Raw genomic sequence first — 16,378 nt, 5'->3', positions numbered from 1 at the left:
TGGGATGGGCTATAACAGATAGTACACACTTGTGCTTGGGAAGAGTTAATGAAATGCCCACCTATCATCAGTTGGTCAATCTTATGGGACGATGCATCTACTTTGCTAGACAGGTCCATAGAATGACTTATTTCATAAATGGTCCCTTTTCTTTGAGAGCTCGGGGGTGCTTGACGAGAATAGGAAGCATGGTGGAGGAAGTTTTCATTGAGATTTTCAAATAATTGCCATGCTTCATACTCATTTTGAAGCATGAAAGTTCCCCCGCATGCGGCATTGATCATCTAATGGTTTCGTTCAGTCAATCCATCATAGAAATATTGCACTAGCTGCCATTTAGGTATTTGATGATGTGGGCATTTACAGATCAGGTCCCAAAATCTCTCCCAAGTTTCATGAAATTCTTCTTCCTTAGTTTGGGAGAAGCTTGTGATGGCACATCTAAACTGGTTCGTTCTTCCTATGGAAAATTATTTTTTAAGGAATTCTTGTTGCATTTGATCCCAGGAACGAATCGAATTGGCTTCTAAAGAATTCAGCCATTGCTTCGCTCTATCTTTAAGGGAGAAGGAGAATAATCTAAGTTTCAGAGCATCATCAGTGAAGTTCTGAATCTTGATAGTCATGCAAATCTCAAAAAATTCATCTAAGTATTTATATGGATCTTCGTTGGTGAGCCCATAAAAAGATGGGAGCATTTGGATCACACTAGACTTTATTTCATATTGTACCGCTGCTACTTCAGGTAATCGAATACAAGATGGAAAAGTGTAAATGGTGGGAGTAAAGTACTCCCTCAGGAGTTTGGGTTGTTCTTCGGCCATCTCGGGAGCTGGAGATGATTCTAATGTTCTGATCTCAGCTCGAATATTTCTACGGATCCGTTCTATTTCAGGGTCAAAAGGTAATAGGTCACGTACTCTAGAACGACTCCCTTGCATACACTAGTACTTGATCAGTCAAATATGCAATAAAAGAAAAATACATCAATCTTTGTATTTGCCCTAAAATCACTAGACATCTCCTAACTGGTTTGAAGAGGGCACCTAAGCCTCCAATACGGTCTAATGAACCGAGTTGACCAGATAAGCTCCCAGGTAAGTGGAGGGGTCACGATGCGCTCGCAAAGGTCCCACTTAAAAACCACTTGCCTCGAACAGATGAACTGTCTTCCTTATAAGGACAAAGCTTGCCTAGACATCAACTGAGCCACAGAGCGAAATTGGTGCAGCTTTCGGTGATCTTCGTCCTATTGAGCTCGAATGTCCCTAGGGGCCAACGCCTAATTGATTTTAATTAAGCTGATACTATGTGAGATTGAGTTCACCTAAATTGGGCAAGAGTCCAGTGATGAAATCCGGCTCTTATCTTGTTGGGGTGATTGCCCTTACTAAGTGCGGATTAATTGGTGTATGTGTATCAAGCATGCATTGACACTTTTGCTAAAATAAATCAAACAATCACTACAAAATTTTAAGCTAATTGGGAATCAATTTAAACAAGAAAGGTTTAGAGGTTACTAAAGGAAATTTTCCCAGCAAATTTTTTTTTAAGCAAACCTCTACAGCATTTCTTTTTTGCAGTCCCCTCTTTGATCGTTCCAGATTTTCTCTTCGATTCCTGATCAAATAATATCAAAAGAAAATTAAAAATAAGTAAGAGAGAAAAAAGGAGATAAGAAAAGTAACAACAATAGAAAATATTTTTATTTTAGATATATATTTTTTAAAAGTTTTTTTTTAATGAAAAGAAAAATAACTATGCTAGCAATCTCCGGCCACGGCGCCAAAAATTGATCGATTTTTTTCAATTTCAAAAATAAACCATGCAATAGCACGTATCCTGTAGGATAGTGATTACGGGTGTCGGTCCACAGGGATTGGAGACAAGTTATTTTTTCTAATTAAATAATTACTTCAAAGGGCATAAGCTAGAGTAAATGATAAAAACTAAGAATTAATATGGATATAGTAGTATGAAAAATCTATGGAGAGAGGTGTTTAGGGCTAGATTCCACCAATAGATTTATATCTGTGACGCTTTCAATGATTGAGTTGTATATAAGACTTAATTGCTTCCGACTACAAGTCAAAGCAGTTATAAAAAAAATTATAACTAATTCCCAGCATGAATCATCTAAGTCTAGCACAAACCATCTACTCTAATGATAAGCATGACCTGTCTAACCTAGCATGATGCATCTGATCATTAAATCATTAAACATGAAATCAATGTCACATGAATATCTCCTCCCAACCACAGGTGTTGGATTCGATGAAATAGATCAATCTATGTAAAATATTTTATGCAAGATAAATGATTCACATAAACTTAATAAATCATAAGATCAATTGATAAATTCTTCACCATGCAACAATCTTACAATACAAACTCAAGTCAATAAAAATGAAGCGGATACTCCTCTATGGCTTGGTCAAACCCCTAAACCGAGGTTTATTTGCTCATGATGCTCGGCAACTTTGATCGGCTTGCTGAGATGCTCCACGCCATCCGCCTCAAGTCCTTCCTTCTTTTTCTTTCACTAATTGATCCACTCCCAGCCTCCCTCTATTTTTTTCATTTTTTTATTCCCCTTTTTGGCACAAAATAGAGCATGCTCTGTTCTTTCTTTCTTTCTTTCCTTATATAGTCGTCCGGGATGCTCGTTCGGAAAGGAAGAATAGATCACGGGCTGCTGATTTCGGGGCGTGATGCTGGAAGGCAGATTGCGGATGAAGAGGATGAAAGGCCGCGGGATCGACGGAATGGAGCTGGGAGGAGCCAGGGATGCAGGCAGATGAAGAGGCGGAGGATCTGGTTGCTGGCTGCACCGCGGGATGAGAGGAGATCTGGGAGATGGCTGGATGCACGGAAGGCGGCCTGGTTCATCGCATGATATGCTGGGAGAATGCGGAGCCTGTCTCGGACGCTCGGCACGGCAGCTGTGCGAAGGCGGGGATGCAGGCGTATGAAGAGGCGGAGGATCTGGTCGCTGGCTGCACCGCGTGGAGGATTGCGTGGATCTCATGGCTGGAACGGGAGAATCGACAGGAGGACGCGAATCTCGGCCGTGATGCACTGCGGGAGGAAGAAGATGAACAGTGGAATGAGTTTTTATTTTTTGTTCGGAACACTGTTCATATGAACAGTGTCATCTCGGAACACTGTTCATATGAACAGTGTCATCTCGGAACACTGTTCATATGAACAGTGATTCCAGTAATTTTTTCCAAAACTACTGTGGATATTTAATTTTTTTTTTAGTTTTTAAAATTATAAATTTTATACGAAGGCAGGTAAGGAATTAGTTGGAAATTGGCTTTGGATTTGAGGTGGGTCATGATCGTTGATTTGCTTGAACTTGTTCTCGAGCCCAATATTATTTAAATTTAATTCTTGCTAAACTGCTTCAGATCGAACTCGATCAGATAAAATAAACAAGACTAAAAACAAGATCGTGACTTAATAAAAAGGGTTAATCAAATATTTTCCCCATACAAAAATAATTAATTATAACTTTCAATCTAATCAGGACCAAAACCCATTTAATTATAACCTTAGCTTGATTACAACTCTATCAGGTTACTAATCCGGGTTAACACAATCTCGTCCTTATATGTTTTCCTGTAATTTTTATGAAAGATTGCAACTAAGAGAGAGACAAGTTCAGAGTCTGATTTAAGAAAAGAATTATTTACTTCTTACTATATTATAAATTTATTTCAATGATTATTCAATTTCATGGTAAAATATGTATTTATCAGTTTAAGAACATTGATAAGTGCTATGGAAAGATAACTAAATTATAAATTATTCAGCACTTATCACATTTTAGCATGAAGATCATCCTCAGTTCTGAGGTTGTAAAGGCCTCCCTGTCCAGAGCTAGTTGGCTTTGGCAAAGACTTATTGTTTCTATCCCCGTTATCCCAAAGTTGGGCAGTCTCAGCAAGGAAATCCAAATACTCCCATGCTTCATCAGGTTGTTTTTCTAAAAATCTACCATTGCACATGGTCTCTACAAACTGTTTCAACTGTGGAGATAAACCTTCATAGAAGAAGCTAATAGTTCTCCAAGTTTCGAACCCGTTATGAGGGCATGAGAGAAGAAGGTCTCTAAATATCTCCCAATATTCATAAAAAGTTTCATTATCTTTTTGTTGGAAATTACTGATATGCCTTTTTAGAAAGTTGGTACTTTGTGCGGAAAAGAACTTTTTCAAAAATTCTCATTGCATATCTTGCCAAGTTCTTATTGATCTAGGTCGTAAGGAGTTTAGTCATGTTTTGGCCTTATCCTTTAGAGAGAAAGGGAACAACGTCAGCTTGAGGACATCTTCGGTGACATTTAGCACTCTAAATGTAATGCTCAATTCTTCAAAGTCTTTCAGATGAAGGTAAGGACTCTCAGACTCTAATCAATAAAATTTTGGTAGCAATTGAATTACCCCTGGTTTGATGTCAAAATGTCCTACATTATCAGGAAAAATCATGCATGAGGGCTGACTAGTCCTAGTAGGTTGTAGGTATTGTCTCAAAGTCATAGCAGGGGGTTCATGATTTCGATTGGGGTGACTCCCCGCATCTTCATTTAAATCAGCCATCTCACAAGGTGTGAGATACTGCGCTGAAATCTCAGGAATATGTTGTTGCCCAAGGTGACAACCCAAGAGGGGGGATGAATTGGGTATTCTAAAAATTATGTTCCCTAATTTTTACTTTGAATAGAATGCAGCGGAATGATAAGATGTTATTTACTTAAGCTCTATGCAATTACAAGTAAAGCAGTGAAAAATTAAGCTAGAGCAATTATACTATGGCTTTAGGGTGCAATTGATCTAAAATTAACTTATAGTTGTATGATCAATTTTAATCTATGTGTATGGTAAGAATGGAGTGGAAGCTAAGCAAATTCTAAACAATCACTTGTAACTCTATAGAAAACAAAGCTAGAGATATTACACAATCAAGCATGAATGTAAGGCATGAAATACAAGAGATAAGGCATCACAAACACAAAGATGTATAGTGGTTCGGTGCACCCCAGCACCTACATCCACTTCCCAAGACCTCTTGGGAATTTTACTATAATCCCTCAGATTACAGTCGGTTGTTTTACAAGCTCACAACCCAACTTGTTGTTTTGCGAGATCACAACGAACTCGGTCGGTTTTCACAGGCTCACCGACTAGAACCAACCGATTGTTTTCACGGGCTCACAATCCAACCCAGTTGGTTTTCCCAAAGGCTCACCAACCACAACCTTACAACGTTGGTTTTTCCTTTGGCTCACCAACAAACCTTAACCCCTTGATTCAATCCTGTTGCCCAGATAGACAACCCAAGAGGGGGGGTGAATTGGGTTTTAAAATAATCTTACAATTTAAAACGATGTGGATGACTAATTAAAGCTATTGCAAGTTGTTCGATTAATTGCTATGTGCTGTGAGTGATATGAGAGTAAGAGAAAGAGAGACAATCAATCACAAACACCAAGTTTTATAGTGGTTCGGAGCTAACCCTTGCTCCTACGTCCACTCCCCAAGTCTCACTTGGGAATTCACTATAACCCCTTGGATTACAGCCGGTTGTTTTCCAAGCTCACAACCAAACTTGTTGTTTTACGAGTTCACAACGAACTCGGTCGGTTTTCCCAGGCTCACCGACTAGAACCAACCTCGATTGTTTTCCCGGGATCACAATCGAACCCTTACACGTTGGTTTTACACTCGGCTCACCAACCAACCTCTATACCCTTGATTCAATCCCCCGATTGAACCAAGCAAAGACAATGTGTAGATGAAAAGAACAAACAGAAAAATACAGCTTCTCAAAAGCAGATAAATGGCAATATGAACAATAACGAAGTTAAGAGCCCTCAAACGCTTTTAAGTTGGAGAAGAGGAAGGGCTTCTTGAACTTCGGGTCTCCTCTTGAATATGTAGTCGACTTGAATGCAGGAGGAGGCTCTTTCAATGTTGGGAAGAAGTAGGTGGATGCAGTTAATGCTGCTCTTCCCTCTTTTTCGTTGAAGAACAAGTTGCAGAGATTGAAAGCTTGATTACTTGGAGTGGAATGGTTGTTCTCTTCTTTGCTACAGTCCTCTGTGGCTATTTAAACCAACCCCCACGGAAACTAGCCGTTAGAGAGCTTTTTCTGCCCGTTCTGCACACTCTGTACACCCTGACAATGTGTCCATTGGTGGGTTGGAGTCGACTCGCGCGATCAGGAGTCGACTCGGCTGTAGCGGGAGTCGACTCATGCTTTTCTGGAGTCGACTCGGCAACTGTTTCGGATTTGAATTAAAGTAGCCTCTTAGACTGGGAGTCGACTCGTCTTGACCTGGAGTCGACTCGCCAACTTCTGGAGCTGACTTGGCTTTCTCGGAGTCGGCTCATCCCATGGAGTCCGTGGATCTATTTTTGAATTTGGTCCACTCGAGTCGACTCGACAATCCTGGGAGTCGACTCGGCGCTCAGAGCCCGAACTCCCTATCTTCTGTCTTTTGCCTCGTCCAGTCTTGGAGTCGACTCGAACTTCCCCGGAGTCGACTCGGCTCTCAGTTTTCGAAACACTGTCTTCTGTCTTTTTGATGTAGAGCTGCCTTGGAGTCGACTCTAGCTGTCTGGGAGTCGACTCGAATCTCAGAGACAGTAAATTGGTCTTCTGTCTTCTTTGTGGTCGCGAAGTCTCGGAGTCGACTCGCGTATTGCGGGAGTCGACTCGAATCTCAGAGTTCGAAAAACGTTCTCTGACTTTTTCCTTGTATTCCTCTGAGAGTCGACTCTCACTTTCTTTGAAGTCGACTTGCCAACCATCGGAGTCGACTCGCGTTCTACTGGAGTCGACTCGAATCTCAGACCCGAAAACTGCTCTCTGACTTTTCTGCTTGTGGCTCCTTGGTGTCGACTCTTGCTACCCTGGAGTCGACTCGGTGAACATCGGAGTCGACTCGCGCACTTCAGGAGTCGACTCGCTGACAGGTTTTGAGTTGATGCTTTCTGTTCGTCTGTCTGTTCTAAGTCGGAGTCGACTCGTACTTATCCGGAGTCGACTCGAGCCCGTGCCAGTGAACTTGATACGCTTGGAGTCGACTCATGATACTCTGGAGTCGACTCGAGTCTCAGACTTTGGTTCAGGCTGACTTCTTAACTTATCCAAAATATTATGAACTAAGTCTAGAGACACTTAGACAAGATTTTTACTGAAACACTTAATTGAATTCATTAGTAAACAAGAGATATACTCAAATGCTTTGAGCTCATCAAAATCAAATAGGGTTTTAATCAATCACTCCACAATCTCCCCCTTTTTGATGATGACAAAACATTGAGTATATGTAAAGTGAATTGCTCAATAAACAATGAAATAAAATCCATAATTGAATTCAAATGTCTGGTAATTCAATTTATCCAAGCTTGAAAGGAGTGAAACAATAAATTTCGGAGTTAAAGCTCCCCCTTTCATTTGGAATTATATAAGCCTTCATATTATACAATCAATTGTTTGGCTTATATATCTTTAATGATTTAGCTTGATTAATATTCAGATTCTCCCCCTCAACATATGCATTCTACTATGTTTTGATTCTCTGAATTTCCTTTTAATGCTTTGAAGTTTTTGAACTGAATTTTTTGTTTTTAGAGGAAAAATCTGTCAATTTGTTCTTGAGTAGGATTCAGCTAATCTCCGAATATTCCTTGAATAGATTCTGGAGATTACTCCATTAGGAGCCCCAAAAGAGAGATAATAAACCTCGAGGTACCAAATCCACTTAGAATAAATTTTGTGTGTTTTAACATTTTTTTTGATTTTCATTGATTCCTTTTACATATTTTATACATATTTCTCCCCCTTTTTGTCATCGTATCAAAAAGAAGGTAAGCACACACAATCAATGGCACAACCAATCAATCATCAAATGGCACAGAATTGAAGAAAATATGGCTACTCATTGTATTGATTTGCATGTAAATACATTTGAGAGTACAAAAAATAAGGCAAAACAATACAGTCAAAACAAAACACAAAAAGTAGCTATGGTCTCCTCGAGGATGTAGCTCCTCCTCTCGAAGATGTATCTCCTCCTCTCGAGGACGTGGCTCCTCCTCTCGAGGATGTATCTCCTCCTCTTGAGGACGTGGCTCCTCCTCTCGAGGATGTAGCTCCTCCTCTCAATCTGCTCTGCTCCATGAGGAGGGTGACTGCATCTGTAACATGCCCGAGCTGAGTGATAATGGACGAAGTGGCTCTGCTATGTGTAGTAGAGAGCTCAGTCACCGACGTCTGAAGTGCGTCCAGCTTGTCGATGAGCACATTCGACAAGCGCTCGGCCCCCTCGGTAGTGGTGTGCATGTCACGACCGATGTCCTCCCTCATCTGTCGAGTGGTGCTCGTGACCTTACTCATGCTATGAAACTGGGCCTGGAGCAAAGTCCTCATGTTGTAGATCTCTTCCCGCACATGAGCCGTCATGTCAGTCACGGCCGTCAGGGAAGGGACCAACGCTGAAGATGGAGCGGGAGAGGGAGCAGGCACCGAACCTCGGAGCTCCCGAAGCAACTCATCCCTCAGATCTCGGACTATCTCCTGCCGCAGCTCCCGGAGCTGCTCAGGAGCGATGCGGACCTCCATGGATGGTGGAGCCGAGGAGGAGGGTCCGGCGGAGGTGGTAGGAGCAGAAGTGGATGGAAAGTCTGGTAAGTCGGGAAGGTCAGAGTCTGGCTCAGGACTGGGGGAAGGTCTGGTGGTCTGTGTGGTGATGGAAGACTTCCTAACCCATGTCCCCTCTCTCTTCCGAAACCCCATCCTGTGTAGGGTCCCTGCACGCATGCGATCAGTCCATCGCAATGCGCGAAAGGGTTCCCCCTCAGGGATAGGAATCTCGTACTCCCTAAATAACAAGGTGAAGACCATACCGTAGGGCAAAGTGAGCCTAGGTCTGTCTAGTGGCTCACACATGTATCGATATATGAGTTTGGAGAAGTTGATTGGGGTGTCATGAAGCATGTAGAACATGAGAGCTAGGTCTCTCTCAGATACAAAGTCAAATCTCCCGGTCTTAGGGAAGATGGACCTAGACAATATACTTAGGAGGATCCGCATCTCAATCGGAAGTGAGCTAGCGGATACCTCGTCTAAGGGTGACTGGGGTGGATGCCCTAGAACGGCCGTAAGGGCCTCAACCCTGTCCTCGGGATGTGTGGGAGCCACCCCTACTAGTGGAAGGTGGAGGATGTGGGCAATAAGATCCTCCGTAATGAACAGAGGGACACCGGCTACCGTGCCCTCGATACCCCCATCTCCCCGATGGACGGTACCGTAAAACTCTCTAATGAGCCCTGGATATGTGGGGAGATCTAAGGTGAGGAAGTACTCTAAGCCCTGGGCCCTAAGTCTATCACTTATAGTGAACCCTTTCCGGGAGAGATAGTCGAAGTCGACATATCTCCCGGTGCTGACGGCCTTCCCGGCTAATGGCCTCGCGGGAACCGCCCTTGGCGGGGAACGAGCCGGAGGTTGTGGCCTCGCGGGATCGTGCCGAGCCTTGGAGCGCCTCTCGGGACCGGCCTCGGGTCGGGACCTCTTCCGGACTACGGTTTTACGCGGCATAATGACCTAGAACGGGATGAAAACCTAAAGGATGGTGAAAGGTCGACGGAGAAGGCTTGGGAACGACCGGGGACGACCTAGGAAGGGAGGAAAACCCTAAGGGACGGTGAAAAATCGACGGAAAAAGGCCTTTGGGACGACCGGGGACGACCTAGGAGTCGGCTCTAGGGCTTGTGAACAGTGGCGGCTGAGAAAGAAGTGTTTTCGAAACGACAAAATTAGGGTTAAAAAGTCGGATCCCGACTGCGAGTCGACTCCACTGAGTCGCGAGTCGACTCGACCTCGAGTCGACTCCAGAATATGCGCGAGTCGACTCTCCTTATGCGCCTGTAGACCTCGAGTCGACTCCCGACTATATGAGAGTCGACTCCCCCTCTGCTGCCATCTTTGCGAGTCGACTCCCGCAAATGCGCGAGTCGACTCCCCCTTAGGAGCCGACTCTGAAACTTACTCGAGTCGTCTCTAACTTTGGCACGCACCTAAAAATCATGTTATGTTCGTGCCGAATGAGGGAAAATCACTAAATTATGATCTGATTTGATGATCATTGAAAAGAAACTCTATTTTAACCACAATCTAATCATCAAAATCAACGAATCTAGTGGAAACTACCACTAGGATGGATCAATCACTCCTAATCCCCTCCTAAGCACACTAAACCTCTCTTCACTTAGGGATTTTGTAAAAATGTCTGCTAATTGATCATCAGTACAAACAAATTGTAGTGTCACATCACCATTCAGTACATGATCTCTTATGAAGTGATGTCTTATCTCAATGTGTTTAGTTCTTGAATGCTGAATTGGATTTTTAGTTAGATTAATGGCACTTGTATTATCACAGTTAATAGGTATTTTATCTTGTTTAATGCCATAATCTTCTAATTGTTGTTTGATCCACAAGATTTGAGCACAACAACTCCCGGCTGCAACATATTCAGCTTCAGCAGTAGATAATGCAACCGAGTTTTGTTTCTTGCTAAACCATGAGATTAGGTTTTCTCCTAGAAATTGACAAGACCCGCTGGTACTTTTTCTATCAAGCTTACATCCAGCAAAGTCTGAATCTGTGTATCCTATTAAGTTTAGGCTAGATTCTTTAGAGTACCATAACCCTATATTCTTAGTTCCTATTAAGTATTTAAAAATTCTCTTAACTGCAACTAGATGTGATTCCTTAGGATTAGCCTGATATCTAGCACACATGCAGACACTAAACATAATATCAGGTCTACTTGCAGTAAGATACAATAAAGATCCTATCATACCTCTATACAGTTTCTGATCTACAGATTTACCTGATTCATCTTGGTCTAATTTGCATGATGAGCTCATGGGGGTGCTGATTGACTTGTTTCCCTCCATATCAAACTTCTTGAGCATCTCCTTGATATATTTGGCTTGATTGATGAAGATGCCTCCTTCAGACTGTTTGATTTGAAGCCCGAGGAAGTAGTTCAGCTCTCCCATCATGCTCATCTCAAATTCACTCTGCATCAAATCAGCAAATTCTTCGCAGAGGCGATTGTTAGTAGCACCGAAAATGATATCATCAACATAAATCTGTACTAGTAGCATATCTTGGTTTTTCTTTTTCAGAAATAGTGTTGTATCTACATTACCCCTAGAGAACTCATGTTCTAGTAGGAATTTGCTAAGCCTCTCATACCATGCTCTAGGTGCTTGTTTTAAACCATAAAGTGCTTTGTTCAGTTTATATACATGATTAGGGTATTGATGATTTTCAAAACCAGGAGGTTGTTCTACATATACCACCTCATTTATATACCCATTTAAAAATGCACTTTTTACATCCATTTGAAATAGTTTGAAATCCTTAGAGCATGCATATGCTAATAATAATCTAATAGCCTCAAGTCTATCTACAGGAGCAAAGGTTTCATCAAAATCTATACCTTCTTCTTGATTATAACCCTTTGCTACTAGTCTAGCCTTATTCCTTATAACAATTCCATTTTCATCAAGTTTATTTTTATAAATCCATTTAGTACCTATAATCGGATATTCAGAAGGTCTCTCTACTAGATTCCATACCTTGTTTCTAGTAAATTGGTTTAATTCTTCTTGCATTGCATTTATCCAATTTACATCATTTTCGGCTTCTTCTATATGTTTGGGCTCAAAGTGTGAGACGAAAGCTAGATGGTTATTTAAATTCCTAAGAGATGCTCTAGTCCTAACCGGTTGAGATGGATCATCTAGAATTAGTTCCTTAGGATGCCCGTGAGCATACCTCCAAGCTTTAGTTAGCCCATGATTCACAATAGCCTCTTGGCTTGATGATGCTCCTTCAATTAATTTTTGATTATCATCTTGTAATGTCATCTCATCTATCTTTTCTTCAAGAATTTCAGCATCATCATCAAAGTTAACTTTCTTACTAGAGGAGATGTCACTAGAATCATCAAATACAACATGTATAGATTCTTCTATAACTAAGGTTCTTTTATTAAAGACTCTATAGGCTTTACTAGTTGTAGAGTAACCTAAGAATATTCCCTCATCAGATTTAGAATCAAATTTACCTAGATTATCTTTCCCATTATTATGAACAAAACACCTACATCCAAAAACATGAAAGTAATTAACTTTTGGTTTTCTGTTTTTCCAAAGTTCATAAGGTGTTTTCTTTATGATGGGTCTCAATAGAACTCTATTTAATATATGACAAGAAGTATTAATGGCTTCTCCCCGAAAGTACTTAGGGAGGTTACTTTCACATAACATAGTTCTAGCCATTTCCTCTAGAGTTCTATTTTTCCTCTCCACAACTCCATTTTGTTGTGGTGTCCTAGGTGCAGAAAAATTATGGATTATCCCCTTTTTACTACAAAACTCATCAAATGACTGATTTTCGAATTCGGTACCATGGTCACTTCTAATGGCTATTACTGAAGTATCTCTAGCATTGGTTACTTCCTTATGAAACTTTTTAAATACTGAAAAAGCTTGATCTTTATGTGCTAAGAACATAACCCAAGTGTATCTAGAATAGTCATCTACAATAACTAGACCATATTTATTTCCACCTAGGCTAGTGGTTCTAGTTGGTCCGAATAGGTCCATGTGTAATAATTCTAGAGGTCTAGATGTAGAGACACATTTTATGGATTTAAATGAGTTCCTAGATTGTTTGCCAAATTGACATGCTTCACATATTTTGTTCTTCTCAAATTTTAATTTTGGCAAACCTATCATGGAATCTCTTTTAACTAGTTTAGTTATTGTGTCCATGCTTGCATGACCTAACTTACGGTGCCATAACCAGCTAGCATCATTATCCTTAGTTTCATTAACAACTAGACATTGGTTATGTTTGGCAAGATCTTCAAGGTCTACAACATACACATTCCCACGTCTAATTCCTTTAAAAACTAAACTATTGTCATTAGGGTTTGTTATAATGCATAGTGATGGTTTAAACATAACATCATACCCTTTATCACATAATTGACTAATGCTTAATAAGTTATGCTTAAGACCATCAACATATCTAACATTATCAATAAAAGTAGAAGGGGTAATTTGAACTTTACCAATACCAATGATGTGACCTTGGTTGTTGTCTCCAAAAGTCACAGCACCTCCCTTCTTAGCTTCAAGGGTGAAAAATTGATCCTTGTCACCCGTCATGTGTCTTGAGCAGCCACTATCCAAATACCAGCAGTTTTTGTTGACCTTGGCTGCAAGACACTCCTACACAAGCAAATCATATCATCTTAGGTACCCAAGTTTTCTTAGGTCCTTCATGGTTAGTCAAGTTGGTTCCTTTTGGAACCCATACTCTTTTAATTTTCCTTTTTGTTTTACCTTTCCTAAAATTACACACATTTGCTTTATGACCTATAGTTCCACAATAAAAGCAGGTTATTTTCTTAGTTTTACTTTCCCCAGCTTTAACAAAGAAGTTACTAAGAAGTTTTTGTTTATTTCTTGGTTTATATCCTAAACCCACTTTATTAAATACTGCTCGTTGACTATTTAGTATCATATTTAACTTTTCAGAACTATATGTAAATTTTTCAACCAAAGGTTTGTATTTGTTAAGTTCTTTAGTTAGTGTTTGATTTTCTGCTTTTAGATCATTTAGTTCTTTTGTGAGATCCTTGTTTAAGATTTGTTTATGGTTTTTAAGTTCTGAAAATTTCTTAGTTAGTTTTTCGTTATCTTTACTTAAGGTGTTAGTTTTCTTAATTAAGAGTTGGTTGCTTGTCTTAAGTTCTAGATTTTCTATGGTGATACAGTCCTTATCCTTAACTAGTTTATCGCATTTAAGTATGTATGATTGTTTAGCTATTTTTAGTTCTTTATTCTTAAGATTTATGGCCTTATATTCTATCATTAATTCATTAAATGCATCATAAAGTTAATCAAAAGAAAAATCGAGATGTGATTCAGATGTTACCTCATTTTCATTGGCCATGAAGCACAAATTAGCCTTTTCTTCTTGTTCTTCATCCGATGATGAAGATGATGCGTCGGAGTCCGATAAGGTGGTGACGAGGGCTTTCTTCTTCTTGTACTTGTTGCCCTTCTTTAGTAAGGGACACTCAGCTCTGATGTGTCCCGGTTTTTTACACTCATAGCAGCCAATCCCCTCATTTTCCCTTTCCTTACCTTTGTCCTTGCGGTAGGAATTTGAGGGGCCTCTCCTTTGATGATAGGACTTCTTGTGGTTGATGAATTTTCTGAATTTGCGCACAAGAAGAGCCTCACCATCATCTTCCTCATGTTCTTCTTCTTCACTGCTGCTACTGCAAGACAAGTCCTTGTTAGATGAAGTAGATTTAAGAGCTATTACCTTTTTCTTATGGGAGGACTCTTCCTCGTTGTGTTGCTTCATGGTTAGCTCGTGCGTCATTAGGGATCCAAGAAGCTCCTCAAGTGGTAACTTGTTCAAGTCCTTGGCTTCTTGGATTGCCGTCACTTTAGCTTCCCATGACCTTGGTAGACAACGAAGGATTTTTCTGACAAGCTCACTGTTAGTATAGTTCTTGCCAAGGCTTTTTAGGCCATTGACAATGTCAGTAAGCCTAGTGAACATGCATGTGATTGTTTCATTAGAATCCATTTTAAATAGTTCATACTTATGAACCAAAATATTTATTTTGGATTCTTTGACTTGATTCGTGCCCTCATGGGTCACTTCAAGTCTGTCCCAAATCTCTTTTGCAGAATTGCAAGTTGAGACCCTATTGAATTCATTTCTATCTAAGGCACAATAAAGCACATTCATAGCTTTAGAGTTTAGTTGTGCCTTTCTCATGTCATGTTCATCCCAATCCTTTTCTAGTTTGGGTACCGTGACACCCTCTACATATATGGATGGGATGTATGGCCCATTTACTACAATGGTCCACATCTCATAGTCTTGGGCTTGGATGAATATTCTCATCCTAGCCTTCCAATATGAGTAGTCGGATCCATTAAAGAATGGGGGTCTTTGGGTGGACTGACCCTCAATGTGGGAAGATCCAAATGGGGTTGTCATTTCGATCTTTTACTCTTGGGTGGAAGAGTTTAGGGTCTGATACCACTTGTTGCCCAGATAGACAACCCAAGAGGGGGGGTGAATTGGGTTTTAAAATAATCTTACAATTTAAAACGATGTGGATGACTAATTAAAGCTATTGCAAGTTGTTCGATTAATTGCTATGTGCTGTGAGTGATATGAGAGTAAGAGAAAGAGAGACAATCAATCACAAACACCAAGTTTTATAGTGGTTCGGAGCTAACCCTTGCTCCTACGTCCACTCCCCAAGTCTCACTTGGGAATTCACTATAACCCCTTGGATTACAGCCGGTTGTTTTCCAAGCTCACAACCAAACTTGTTGTTTTACGAGTTCACAACGAACTCGGTCGGTTTTTCCAGGCTCACCGACTAGAACCAACCCAGATTGTTTTCCCGGGATCACAATCGAACCCTTACACGTTGGTTTTACACTCGGCTCACCAACCAACCTCTATACCCTTGATTCAATCCCCCGATTGAACCAAGCAAAGACAATGTGTAGATGAAAAGAACAAACAGAAAAATACAGCTTCTCAAAAGCAGATAAATGGCAATATGAACAATAACGAAGTTAAGAGCCCTCAAACGCTTTTAAGTTGGAGAAGAGGAAGGGCTTCTTGAACTTCGGGTCTCCTCTTGAATGTGTAGTCGACTTGAATGCAGGAGGAGGCTCTTTCAATGTTGGGAAGAAGTAGGTGGATGCAGTTAATGCTGCTCTTCCCTCTTTTTCGTTGAAGAACAAGTTGCAGAGATTGAAAGCTTGATTACTTAGAGTGGAATGGTTGTTCTCTTCTTTGCTACAGTCCTCTGTGGCTATTTAAACCAACCCCCACGGAAACTAGCCGTTAGAGAGCTTTTTCTGCCCGTTCTGCACACTCTGTACACCCTGACAATGTGTCCGTTGGTGGGTTGGAGTCGACTCGCGCGATCAGGAGTCGACTCGGCTGTAGCGGGAGTCGACTCATGCTTTTCTGGAGTCGACTCGGCAACTGTTTCGGATTTGAATTAAAGTAGCCTCTTAGACTGGGAGTCGACTCGTCTTGACCTGGAGTCGACTCGCCAACTTCTGGAGCTGACTTGGCTTTCTCGGAGTCGGCTCATCCCATGGAGTCCGTGGATCTATTTTTGAATTTGGTCCACTCGAGTCGACTCGACAATCCTGGGAGTCGACTCGGCGCTCAGAGCCCGAACTCCCTATCTTCTGTCTTTTGCCTCGTCCAGTCTTGGAGTCGA

The 16,378-nt window shown here is 41.0% G+C and overlaps 2 non-coding genes across 2 annotated transcripts; both read left to right on the top strand.

Moving 5' to 3' along the window:
* Positions 1-342: 342 nt before the first annotated feature.
* Positions 343-448, top strand: LOC113461058. Its single transcript, XR_003383032.1, has one exon. It is a non-coding gene; the product is annotated as a small nucleolar RNA R71 (small nucleolar RNA).
* A 3,635-nt stretch (positions 449-4,083) lies between these two features.
* LOC113461059 lies at positions 4,084-4,192 on the top strand. Its single transcript, XR_003383033.1, has one exon. It is a non-coding gene; the product is annotated as a small nucleolar RNA R71 (small nucleolar RNA).
* The last annotated feature ends 12,186 nt before the right edge of the window (positions 4,193-16,378 follow it).

The sequence above is a fragment of the Phoenix dactylifera genome, unplaced genomic scaffold (genome assembly GCF_009389715.1).
Source record: "Phoenix dactylifera cultivar Barhee BC4 unplaced genomic scaffold, palm_55x_up_171113_PBpolish2nd_filt_p 002139F, whole genome shotgun sequence".
Lineage (NCBI taxonomy): Eukaryota > Viridiplantae > Streptophyta > Magnoliopsida > Arecales > Arecaceae > Phoenix > Phoenix dactylifera.
The sequence above is the reverse complement of the archived record's forward strand: the minus strand, read 5'-3'. Positions and strand labels throughout refer to the sequence as shown.